The 13617-nt window shown below is 43.8% G+C and overlaps 1 long non-coding RNA gene across 4 annotated transcripts in view; it reads left to right on the top strand.

The window, feature by feature from the left end:
• LOC119566540 overlaps positions 1-13617 on the top strand; it is a 52279-nt gene that overhangs the window by 27054 nt on the left and 11608 nt on the right. The window contains exons 3-5 of one of the 4 annotated variants that reach the window (XR_006291235.1): positions 100-451; positions 1259-1347; positions 8124-13386. This is a non-coding gene — a long non-coding RNA (uncharacterized LOC119566540). Of the gene's footprint in view, positions 1-99; positions 452-962; positions 1968-8123; positions 13387-13617 lie in introns of those variants that run through there. The other 3 variants (XR_006291234.1, XR_006291236.1, XR_006291237.1) reach the window with 3 other exon arrangements.

Below are 13617 nucleotides of genomic sequence, written 5' to 3'. Positions count from 1 at the left end.
ATGTGTGGGGGACTGAGAACCTCTATGTGTAGGGAGGAGTCATCTGAACAAAAACAAAGCCCTTGTTCTTATAGTCAGTGATAAAAATATGGCAAATAGAACATAAAAAACACTGCATGTTTATAGGTTGTTTGATCTGAAGTGTGATTAGGCAGAGTGTAGCTGTTAAGAAATTAAAAATAAAAACTCTTGCAAGTGGCTAGAAGTATTATAGTTTCGAAGTCATTGCACAACTGTTTTTAGGTACATATCTGTCACCTAGTCCCAGTACGGGTAATCCTCCAATGAATTACAGTTAATCGTTGGTTAGCAAAAAGCCTGCTGAAGCTACCCTTTTTCCTTAATGGGTGTGTTCCCTGCTGTTAGCCAGTTGGCATTTTGTGCTACAGAGCATCTACTGTATGCATGAGAGTAGAGCTAGTGTTTTCTTTCCCTGAACTTCAAGGACAATGTAAGTATTTCTTCTACTGACTTAAATTTCTCCTCTCATCCCAGTCATAAAATCCTCAAAAATAAGGAAATATTTTATAGCACCAATCATCACACATTTATTTATTTTCTAGTTGAATGGCCCTTTCTCACTCTTTAAGAACAGCTCACAAAGGTTCAGAAGGGGTGCTTGCCTACAGTCTAACGTTTGTCATACCTCTACTTCTCTTCCCAGGGTACTAAAAAAAAAGAACACTAAATGAATTAGTCCATATCTACAATAGCACTTATGTCAGCAAAACTTTTGTCAGTCAGGGGTGTGAAAAAACACACCCCTAAGTGATATAAGTTTTGCTGGCTTGAGCACTCAAGTTCACAGTGCTGTCAGCCAGAGATGCTCTCCTGCCAACATAGCTACTGCTGCTCATTGAGCTGGTTTTATTATGTCCACGGGAGAGAATCATAGAATATCAGGGTTGGAAGGGACCTCAGGAGATCATCTAGTCCAACCCCCTGCTCAAAGCAGGGCCAATCCCCAATGTTTGCCCCAGATCCCTAAATGGCCCCCTCAAGGATTGAACTCACAACTCTGGGTTCAGCAGGCCAATGCTCAAACCACTGAGCTATCCCTCCCCAGCTCTCTCTCATCAGCATAACACAGCTACACAAGCACTCTTACAGCGTTACAGCTCTGCTGCTGTAAGCTTGTAAGTATAGACAAAGCCTTAGTTTGGTGTTGGTATGACTTTTGTTTATCCTCCATGTTAGAACATGACACGTGGGCAGCTAGAAATCCAGTTCTCCTCTCAGAACGTGTTTGAATTTACAGAGACAAGGTGGAACAGATTGTTTAGCACATATTTCAAGGGACCGTGCAAGGTGAAGTGACATTTGACCATCTGACATATGAGAGATAAGGTGAGTGAAACAATATCTTTTATTGGACTGACTTCTATTGGTGGAAGAGACTGAGGCCTGGTCTACACTAGATAATTAGGTTCATTTAACTACATCATTTCCCATGTAGACAACACTAGGTCAATGGAAGAATTCTTCTGTTAACCTAGCTACCACCTTTCGGGGAGGTGGATTACATACACCAATGGAAGAACTCCTCCTGTCAGTGTAGGTAGTGCCTACACTGAAGTGCTGTGCTGCTGTAGCATTTTAAGTATAGACATACCGAGGCCTTGGCTACACTTGTGAGTTGGAGCACATTAAATCAGCCCTAACTCCTGAGGTGTCCACACTGGCAAGGCACATAGAGCGCCTGGATTCCATGGCTGGAGTGCCCCTAGTACTCCACCTCTACGAGAAGCGAGAAGCATAAAGCTAGCTGCGCCCCAGCTGGAGTGCCGCAGTGCCAGTGTGGACGCCCTGCTCTATTAATGCGCTCTGCTCGGCCTCCATGAAGTGTTCCACAATGCCTGTTCTAGCCACTCTGGTCATCACTTTGGTCTACTGCCGTGCCCTCAGGTGACCAACCATCAGACCCACCCTTTAAATTCTCCGGGAATTTTGAAATTTCCCTTCCTGTTTGCTCAGCAAGGCATGGAGCGCTCTCAGCGAATCTTCCCAGGTGACCATGCCTCCACGTGCCAGGCGATCCCCAGTATGGAGGAATGGCGAGGTGCTGGACCTCATCAGTGTTTTGGGGGAGGAAGCTGCCTAGTCCCAGCTGCACTTTTGCTGTAGGAATTATGATACCTACAGGCAGATATCAAGGGCTATGATAGAAAGGGGCCATGACTGGGATGCAGTGCAGTGCAGCGTTAAAGTGAAGGAGCTTTAGAATGCCTACCACAAAGTGCGGGAGGCAAACCGTCGCTATAGTGCTGCCCCCACGACCTGCCATTTCTACAAAGAGCTGGATGTGATACTTGGGGGCGACCCCACCTCCACTGCGAAGAGCACTCAAAGGCCGTAGCAGCCCGGAGTTCAACAAGGCAGGAGGAGGAGGGCCCAGAGCCAAAGGACGGCCCGGCATCCCTGAATGCATGCAGCCAGGAGCTGTTTTCAAGCCAGGAGCAAGATAGCCAGTCGCAGCGGATGGTGCTTGTGGAAGAACAAACAGCAGAGGTGGTGCCCGGTAAGCAGCTTTTATTTTGGGAAGGTAGTTGTTCGGTGCAGGCTCTTGGGGCAAGGAGGGTTGCAGAAAAAAGGGTTAGGGCCGCGAGCATGCCTAGATGTGGAATCGGGGGCGTTGATGTGCTCTCACATTGCGGTAATTGGCCTCGTTGATCTCATCAAAGGTCTCATGAAGAAGCTGGGCAATCTGCTTGCACAGATGCCTTGGCAGAGCTACTGTGCTCCTTGTCCCAGTCAGGCTAACATGTCCGCGCCACTATGCCGTGAGGGGACCATTGCTGCACGCAGGCAAGTGGCATAAGGGCCAGCGCAGAAGCCTCATTGTAGTAGAAGACCCTCCCTTGCTTCCCAGGTCACCTTCCGCAGCGAGATATCTTCCAGGACGAACTCATCCTATGGAAAATGTGGGGACAGTGTTCAGTATAGGGGCCCCCTGCAGCTCTCCCCAAGCCACAGAACCCCAGAGGACAGTACAGCCCTGAAACAATCAGTTCCCCTTGCCCCTGTGCTTACTCACCATTTCAGGGCTCTCGTGGATTATGTGCACTTTGGGACGGGCACTTTCTGTTATTGTGTGCACTCTGCTTGTGTTTAAGTTCAGCCGAATCATTGCTCTGTCTAGTGTGAACAATGCTGCCTCTTAAGTGTTGCATTTTGGCTTTACAAATGCAACCTTGAGATCCCAGCTGTCCTTGTTATCAATGGCTGAAAGGCTGTGAAGAAGGAGGACCATGAAGTCATGCAGCAGTCCCTTACTGAAAATCAAAAAGTACGGGAGTGGTGGGAGACCGAAAGGAGGCTCCGCCAGCAGAATACGGATCACTGGCACCAAAGCATGGAGTGGTTCCTAAGCATTATGGAGTGAGAAGTGGACTCGATGCAGGTGCTCATAGCACTACAGACGGAGCAGATCCACACCCATCCCCACCCCATTGGCACCCCTTGTCCCAAAACTCTTTCCCTTGTGCCCCCATGTCACTGCCAACCTACTTTCCCCAACATCCAGGTTCTTACCACCACCAGCTGCCTCCAACACCTGTAGCTTCACCACCCAGTCCTGAAAACTACGACCCTTACCCACTGCACTCAACCCCCATCACCATATATTTTAGCCAGCCTGAAGTGCAGCACTCACTGCACAGCACTCCAGACAGGAAGGCTAAATATGATAACAGGACATCCGCAAATCTGTGATTGTCCTGTTCCCCACCCTTCCCTCCTCCCACACAGCACAGATGTGTCATGCCATGTGTGGTTCCCCAGCAGTTGTGTATCTTTTCAGTAAATGAATTTTTTGGCTTTGGAAACATTCTTTATTGCATTAAGTAAAAGATACCTTAGCCCAGGAAAGAAACAGGCACTGCAAGTCAGCGTAGCACACACAGATGCCTACTAACATTGGAACCACTGCACTTCGCTCCTGTGCAGGGCACCAAACATCACTGGTGGCTGTCAGCATCAAATTGCTCCCTCAAGGTATCCCTAATCCTTATAGCCCTGTGTAGGGGCAAGGTTGCGGAAGATTGGCGAGGAGCTAAGTGGTGGACTGAGTACGTGACTGGATGTAAGCGGAGGATGCAGGCAGTTTCAATGAACTTTGTCCGACAGACCCGGCCAAAAGATATTGTAGCATAGCTCAGCATATTTTTGCCTGTAAACAAGTCAGTTTATGTAATAAGCATAAATCATACATGTAAGAATGTAACCGCTGTTGACCCCATGTAACCCCGAGATAAGCGTGGAGAATATAGCACCGCAGAGGACTCCCCCGCGGTGGAGTCCTGCCTGGTCAGCTGTCCCGAACGGCCAGAGTCCCCTGCAGCCCCTCCGCGCGTCCTAGGGGTTCCCCGCGCAGATTGGAGCGTAAGTTCTTCCTTCCTTCAATAAAGCGCAGTTTACTATTCTTAGGCCTGAGTGTCCTCCTTTCGCTGGTATCTTCCCCCCCGAGCCCTTGCAGGCACACCCTGCGCTGGGCCCCTCTAATAGCCCTGGTCTCTGACTGTTCAAATTCAGCCTCCAGGTGTTGAACCTCCGGGTTCCATGCCTGAGTGAAGCTTTCACCCTTCCCTTCACAAATGTTATGGAGGGTACAGCACGCAGCTATAACCATGGGGATGTTGTCATCAGCCACATCCAGCTTCTCATACAGACAGTGCCAGCGGCCCTTTAAACAGCCAAAAGCACACTCAACAGTCATTCTGCACTGACTCAGCCTGTTGTTGAACCGCTCCTTGCTGCTGTCAAGGCTCCCTGTGTAGGGTTTCATGAGCCATGGCATTAAAAAGGGTAAGCAGGGTCTCCAAGGATCACAATGGGCATTTCAACTTCCCCTACGGTGATCTTCTGGTCTGGGAAGAAAGTCCTGGCTTGCAGCTTCCTGAACAGGCCTGTGTTCTGAAAGATGCGTGCGTCATGCACCTTTCCAGACCAGCCTGCGTTAATGTCCATGAAACGCCCCCGGTGATCCACAAGCATCTGGAAAACCATCGAGAAATACCCTCTTTTGATTTATGTACTTGGAGACTAGGTGGTCTGGTGTCAGAATTGGAATATGCATCCCATCTATCGCCCCTTCGCAGTTAGGGAAACCCATTTGTGCAAAGCCAGCCACAATGTCACGCACATTGCCCAGAGTCACGGTTCTTCTGAGCAGGATGCGATTAATGGCCCTGCACACTTGCATCAACATGATTCCAACATGATTCCACTCCGAACTGGTTAGCGAGCGATCGGTAGCTGTCTGGAATTGCCAGCTTCCAGACTGCAATAGCCACGTGCTTCTCCACCAGCAGGGCAGCTCTAAATCTTGTGTCCTCGCGCCGCAGGGTGGGGGCGAGCTCAGCACACAGTCCCATGAAAGTAGCTTTCCTCATCCGAAAGTTCTGCAGCCACTGCTCATCATCCCAGACTTGCATGACGATGCGATCCCACCACTCAGTGCTTGTTTCCCGAGCCCAAAAGCGGCATTCCACTGTGGTGAGCATGTCCGTGAATGCCACAAGCCATCTTGTGTCATATGCATTATTCAAGTCGACATCATCATCGGACTCCTCACTGTCACTTTGTAGCTTCAGGAGTAACTCGACTGCAATTCATGACGTGCTGTCGAGACCCATCAGCATATTCCTCACAAGTTCAGGATCCATTTCTGCAGACCAAAAGGGAAGACAGAGCACGCAGTACAAGAACCATTGAAAGATGGGACCAGATATGGACGGAAACACAGGGATTGCTGGGTTGCAAAGCGATGCATCATGGGGCACTGGGACAGGACCCAAGATGCCCCGCACCCTCTACCTACAAACCACAGCGCCAGAATGGGAAGAGGTGCTCTGTGGGATAGCTGCCCATAATGCACCACTCCCAATGCCGCTGCAAGTGCGGCAAATGTGACTATGCCATAGCGCTTGCAGCAGACAGTGTGAACACATGGCAGCGCTTTCCCTGCTGCGGTCTACAAGGGCTGGTTTACCTCCCGGCGCTCAACATCTGCAAGTGTAGCCATGCCCTCAGAGACAAACTTTCAACCTACACAGAGCTAGGTGGAACAGAATGTTAAGCATAGGAGTTAACACGTTGCGAGGCACCATTCAAAATGAACTGGGCCATTGGCACCTCTGCAAGACATAGGACAAAGGACCGTTAGTGAGTTACACATTGTTGTAAAGAGACATAAAACCAGTATCTCTATTAAGTGCATGATTTTTAGGCTATGTCTACACTGTGCACTTTACCACGGTCCTCTCCCGGTGACAAAATAAAACCACCTCCAACGAGGGGCGGTAGCTTCTCTCCTGTCAATGAAGCGCCATCCACCCTGGCGCTTTTCATCGCTAAAACTTTTGTTGTTCAAGGGAGTGTTTTTTCACACCCCTGAGTTACAAAAGTTTTAGCAACGAAAGTGCCAGTGTAGACGTAGTCTTAGTATCTAGCAACAGGGTAAATTTAAGCTTCCACGGTCATCTTTTGAAGGTATTGTCAGGTGTTGTATGATATGTTTTCCCTTCTTTTACTCACAATGGGTTTGAAACACTTTTTGCCTTTTTCCCCAACAAAAGCTAAATTCCCCCAAGACAGCAAAGACAAGATTATTTTAAAAATTCTATGTCCAGAATAAAAATGATTTTTTATTTCATTCTGTTAAGATTCTTGTTAAAATATTATCATCCTGACTAGATTCCTGTTATCTTATTCTGCCATCTTAAATTAGTATTTGTCAGCAGAGTTAGGTCCGATGCAAAACACTCTTAACATTGTGCAAATTTAGGAAAGTGAATTGTGAATCAGCATTCTATCTTAATTCCACCTCTCATCATATTCATTCATGCCCTCCCTCAGAAGTGAAACAAGGTATCTTGAGTTCTTTTACATTTACATCCCCAGTAATTTATTTCACATGCTTATTAATCTTTGTGCTAACTGTTTTTGTTCAAGTTTCTTTTATTCCCAGTTTTCTAACTTCTAGGGTCTGTGGTCAGGGTGTTGGAATGAAATATAAAGCCTTCCCATTTCTAGACAACCAGTTTACAAACAGCCAAGGCCAATGGTGACCAAACATTGCTATCACCTGGTGGCTGTATAAAAAGTTTGATTGTTTCAGGTCCAATTGCCAGTGGATCACAAAAACCACCAAGATAATTGACACCCTGTTGGAAGTCTCAGAAGAGAGATCTAACACTGAACATGAAGATGGAACTACTCATATGTAGAGTTGGTTTGTCTAGGTCAAGTCTGGGGCACTGTGGTAGAGCTGTGTGGGGAAGTTATTACTCTCCAGGCTATGCATGTTGTGTCTGATAAGAAATAGTTGAGCTTCAGGACTGTGAAATCCAGCATCTTCCACAAAACCGAAAACTACACAGAGCTTTTTGCTAAAAAGGATAGCCCTTTTTCCACTGTGAAAAAAATGTATCCCTATGAATCCTGGACATTTCATAGTTTTAACTACTTAAGATCTTCTCTTTTCTAAGGAGGATGAACCCAGTGCTTTCATCTTCCTTCGCAATTTAGATTCTTGAGATCTGGAGATCAGTCTCCAAGGCAATAATATCCTTCTATGTGGGTGGGAAATACTGGATATACTATTCCGAATGGAGTTTAGTTTCCTATTTCCTCATCTTTTTTTATCACTAGTTATAATCACCTACCAATCTGGACCTGGATCTTTCCCCAAGATCCACACACAAAGAGGAGCCTCTGTATGTAGAGCTCAACCCTCCTGCTTGAAAAGGGGGCCACTTCCACAGCACCTTCCCCTTCTACAAACCCTGTGAAGGGTACTCTGTGGGTCTGGAGTCCATACAAGGGGAAGGAGTTGACAGAATGGGGCTATGATTGAGGAGACACACACATCATCTCCCCTCCTTTCAAGACCCACAGAGCATAAACAAAACAAAATGAATACAACATGAAGCTGTAGTAAATGTACTGTACAAACCCCCCTCTCCTCAGAGGAGCCTAAACACTACTATGGTTTTAGGGGAGGACCTGACTTTGGAACTTCAAAGGAGCCATGATGCTAGGGACTGCGTGAGCCAGGGACAGTAGGAATTAGAGTTGGTACAGAGGTACCAGGCCACTGAATAGATGTCCCTGGTTTTTTACAGATGCCTCAAGATCCTCCAGGTTTGGGGTGAACACCACAACAAATCCCTTGGGCGCAGGCAAAAACACACGCATGCGCACCCTCTCCCCCCATTGGAATGATTGGTGAGGAACTCTATGAAGTGAACCTTGCCAAGATTATCTCTCAGATTTTTCTATGGGAAGAGATGAACTGGGTCAGGAAATCTTAAGCTAAATTCACAAGTGACTCTAAGTTATATGACCTACATGCTCTTCTGGACATCTTCAGTGTGTAAATTATACCAACTTTGATTCCCACTTACCAGCATGTAACTTATACCCCTTTACATATTACTTCTGAATTTGGCCTAAAGAGTTTAAGTGAACTAAATTGATGTAACTTACCCAGAGAGAGGCCGGAAGAGAGGAGGTGTAGCAGAAAATGCAATTAACAAGAGGATATAAGATGTTAATTTACACTTTCTGGCACCATCTTCAACTTCCTTTGACACCTTTACACCCACTTGCAGACATGTAATTTACACCTCCTCTCATTTAACCTCCAAATATGACTTTCTAGGGGACATCCTGACTCCATTGACGTCAATGGCAAAATTCCTGTGGACTTCAACAGGGGCCGGATTTCATCCCTTGCCTTTAATTGTGCCCATTAAACAGTACAAAATAATATTACGAATATTGATTAGCTTGGAGGGCAATAGTAGTAAAATAATTCTCAGGATTGTGAAATATGGTAAAATTGAATGAATTATTTTAAATTAAGGGCTATATTTTTAGAAAATTAATAAAATCTGGGGATATAACTACTCGTTGTTTTACTATCACCTTTGCTTTCTATTCACTACAGTCTTTGTATCCATAAGAGTGTAAATGCATAAAGATCCATACACAGAAAAAAACCCTGTATGTGCTGATATTCTTGCTGCCTTAGGAGTTCAGTGCATAAAAATGGTTCATGCTGACCAGCTGTTTCAACGTCTCTTGCTCAAGAGGAGCAGTTACTGCAGGTTCCAGAGCATATATAATTGTAAGTAATATTATAAAGTTCAAAGAACTAAGCCAAAAAAAAAGTATATTAAAGAAAGCAGCAAATCATTTGAGTGAAAGAACTGTGATTCAAAGTATTAATCAAAATAGTTCCCTGCATCTGGAGATATTTGTGGGAACTGCACTGGAAAAACATTTGTTCTGTAACATACTCTAGCTAAGTGAAAACTCAAGGAATAGATGTTCACATTGTAGCTGAGGCAAACATAAATGAGGCAATGTTTATTGGAGCAGTTGAGTGTGAAGAAAAAACAAAAGTTGCACAATAAGTGCACAGAATGAAGAAGGAAAATTTGCATGATACTATTTACACAGCAGCAGCCATCTTAGGTTAATGGATCATTCATAACCTTTACATTGCACAGAAGTGCAAAAGCAAATTTGACAACTGTGAATGACTTTCAAAGCCTGAAGTACAGATAAAAGGCAAAAAATAAGCTTGTACTGTAGGCATGTATTAGTTGAGCCAATGAAACAAAAAGAGGTGCACAGAATGGACCAAAACTATTAGTGATCTAACACCAGAGCAACTTACGGTACTACCCTACTCAGAAAATAATGAGAAAGTAAAATTAGAGTAAAAGAAATCTACCTTCCTCTGATTTTGTGTGTTACTCACAGATGCTAATTTATTCAAAATCTCTCTTCAATATGAAGGCCTCATGTAGTGCACATTTCATTAGGGTTCTGCAAAACAGCAGAACTTTAGTGAGGTATCTGTATTTCACTGAATAGTTTGATAACCACAGTAAAGGACTGAAGTATTTTCAAAGGCTCCAAATTAATGAGCACATGTGCAGCTAATTCAAATAACACTGTACCACCTGAGATTTTGACCTACTACTGCCAGTGCCACTGAAAGCAGAAACATGTTTTACTGTTTATTGTTAATATCAGACAGAATAATCTCTGGAAGGCGGTGAAGCATGTGAAAATGTGCCAAATTAAAGAGTGCATAAACATATAGACACAAGCTGTGACACTTAGCCAGCTATGAATGCCTCCACAGCTACGAAAATACTACCAGCATCCCCCATACATATTATTGAGCAGGAGGAATGACAAGATGGAGCCCTGTGGAATACTAAATAAAAACTCCTTTGGGAAAAATGATTCACAAAACTACCCTCAGAGAGAAAGAGATAAATCACCTGTGGACATCTCCTTCCACTCCTCCAAGAGTTCACAGGTGAATCAGATACCTCATGGTCAACAGTACAGAAGGCAGCAAATTGATCTGATAATATCATAATGGATACCTGATATTCATCCATTGTCAGGAAGAAATCATCAACTAAGGCAACAAGTACAGTCTTCCTACCCTTTTATCTGACCCTGATCTGTGTACAGCCTGACAAGGCTCAAGGAGATTTGAAGCATCTAGTTAGAGTTGTCTCACTTCAATCCTCTGAATGATGTTAACTTTTTAATCCCTGACCACTGAAATAAGGCAGAGAGACAGCTTGTCTAACAACATTATGTTCTGGGAAATATTGGTTAGAGCCAATATTTTCTAGTGCATTGGTACATCAGTCATACCAACTAAGAAAAGTAAAACAGGTATTAAAATATCAAGAAGTTTGAATTTCTACTACAGTAATTATTGATGAGTCATTTGTTGAAGCCTCTGTACTTTGCAAAATAGTTTGTAAACGTATTCCAATGAAGTGAAAATTTAGTAGTAACCTTAAAGAGATTAAGAGCTATAAAAAGGTTGTCACGGCAGCAACAATTAACAGAAAGACAAGAAGCTGTTGTTTTGTGCAGCACATCTCTGTGATACTGTTTCATTGTTATTGTGTGTTAAAGCTTTATGTGAATATTGGCCAGCCTAGTTAAAGCCTTGTGAAATATCTGACTCTCTAGCATTGTGGACTGTCTAGAATATTACTGGCAGACAATCCCTAGAGTGGTAGATATTGGAAGGAATGCTTTCTATTGCTCAACAGTAACCTCTCTTATTAAGGAAATCCCATTGAGTCAAGGTCACAAGTATCCCAAGCAGACCTGCTCCATACACGCACAGTACTATAACCTAAAATGTACCCAATAGTAATTATTAGCTAAACCACAGAAAGGAGCTCTAGAAAAATAATCACTACAGGGACTTACTTGAGAATTTATCCATCGTTCTTCCCCTAAATGTCACTCAAGAGACAAATGACAAACACATAAGAGATTTGCACACGGCCAGGGAATGAGAATGAGACTATGTAGGGCAATGTAGTAAGTTATCCTCAGTACTCTGTACTCAAAGCTACTTTAGAAGCATCCTATTTATTAAGACTTCTTCCTTTCTTTCAGTGAGGAGACAAACTACAAGACTAGGAGGAAAAGTCTTTGAGAAAGATTAGGGATGGATGAACCAAGGTTCCCGAACAGGTCTTCCAATCTGAGATATTCTAACTTGTCTTCACTGCAAAGTTAACTCAGGTTTTTACTTGAGTGTTGCCCTTAATTCATGTCTCACCCCCACACAAAATCCCTTAACTCAAGTGTGGTGGTGTTTTTAATTTAAGTTGTTTGGCACATCAGGGGGTATAGACTGAAGTTCAAGTTAGGATAACTCATCAGCTGCTAACATGTCCACTTTTTGGAATAAATGTAGGCTAACTCTACTCAAGTCCTCCAATGCCTTCTCATAATCCTCCCCCTCCCCCCCATGTGAACAGAAAGGATAGACAAGTTCTCCCGCAATTCACAGGGGAAGAATGCATAGAGCAGCTCAGCTTACTGAAGTGCAAAGTACCATGGGATATGCCCCCAGAAGCCCTAGTGCCACACATGCTTGAGTGCAGCACCACTGTGTACATAGCAGCTTAAGTGAAAAATGCAGCATGGCCACTATCATTCAAGTTAGGCTAAATTGAAAGAAGTAACCCAAGTGTCAATAACTTGGGTTAACTCTCTAATGAGGGCATGCCCGACAAGAAAACATGGTGAGTAGTCAAGGTATGCCACAAGGATGCATTTCCTAAAATTTAAACGGAAGAGGAGGAGTCAGCTGGAGAGAAGGATTCATCTGAGAGTTGTTTGCTTGTTGCTGAAGGCCAGGGAGGTGTCACAGTGGGATTGTGTTTTGAGATAAGGGACTCAAAGATAGACCTTCTTGGAGAGTGGTGGGAGGGGGAGCAATAATGTTGTACGGTGAAATCCTCACTACTTTGAACTCAATGGGAATTTTGCCATTGACTTCAGTGGAGCCACAATTTCACCCCTGGTGTTCATTAATCCTAAAAAGACCTAGAAAGGGCATATTCTTCCAAATACAAGACCAAGAGGAAAAGTCTGTCAGAAAGATAAGGAATGGATGAACCAAGATTCCCTGAGACACGTTTAACATGGCATAAATGTGGAAGGAATAAGAACTGAGTTTATTTCTTATTAAAGGGCGAAATTCTGTCCACTGATCTGATGTTGTTCAAAGTACAAGTCAGGACAGAATTTGGCTCTGTAGCATTTAGACAGTTCGAAGGGCATAGCTGTGTTTTTCTATATTTAAAACTAGGTTTTAGGTATACATGTTGCTCCTTATTTTAATACTTAAAAAGTATTCTGTATTCTTGGGATTTTAATGCTTTTATTTTAGTTCTCAGACAATATAACAAAGTATGGCTACAATTAGAAAAAAAGAGCACTCTGAGAAATAGTAGAGTCAGCAATCAAACAGTTCCCACATTTTATACTTTTCCTTGCATATGGCTAAAGGGGTCTTTTAATGAGAAAAGTTCACTTTATAGATACAGAGAGAACTTAATTAAACGTGAGCCTTTCAGTGTAACTGGTAGGAAGTTGTCAAGTGTTATAAGATTTGGGATAAAGAATCCTTTACATAAGAGGGGTCGTATGATTTTCAGTCTGCCCTGAACAAACTGAAACTCAAAGAGTGAGCAGAGGCTGTATAAACTATTATCAAAACCTACTTAGAATCTGTCTCATCACAGATGGATTCTCCTGTTGAAGAGATTCCCTGATACATGCACACATTCCATAGATGCCTTCTTTTAAGCAATAATGCAGATTGTAATTGAATTTCATGAGATAATGGACCATATTGTGAGTTATTCGTTCTAGGCCTGGAGCAATGATTCCTCCAGATCAATTTCCTCCTGTTAGGCCCAGAATAAAAGGAAAATAATTAACCTGATATGTTGTCATAAATATAACGGGAAGGGAAACCACCTTTCTGTATACACTGCTATAAAATCCCTCCTGGCCAGAGGCAACATCTTACCACCTGTAAAGGGTTAAGAAGTTCAGCTAACCTGGCTGGCACCTGACCCAAAGGACCAATAAAGGGACAAGATACTTTCAAATCTTGGGGGGGAGGCTTTTGTTGTGCTCTTTGTTTACGTGGTTGTTCTCTCTTGGGACTGAGAGAGGCCAGACAGAAATCCATCTTCTCCAACCCATCCTAATCCAAGTCTCCAATATTGCAACCAGTATAGGTAAACCAGGCAAGGCAGA

This window comes from Chelonia mydas, chromosome 5, assembly GCF_015237465.2.
Source record: "Chelonia mydas isolate rCheMyd1 chromosome 5, rCheMyd1.pri.v2, whole genome shotgun sequence".
In the NCBI taxonomy this organism is placed as follows: domain Eukaryota; kingdom Metazoa; phylum Chordata; order Testudines; family Cheloniidae; genus Chelonia; species Chelonia mydas.
This window is presented reverse-complemented; position numbering and strand designations above follow the sequence as displayed.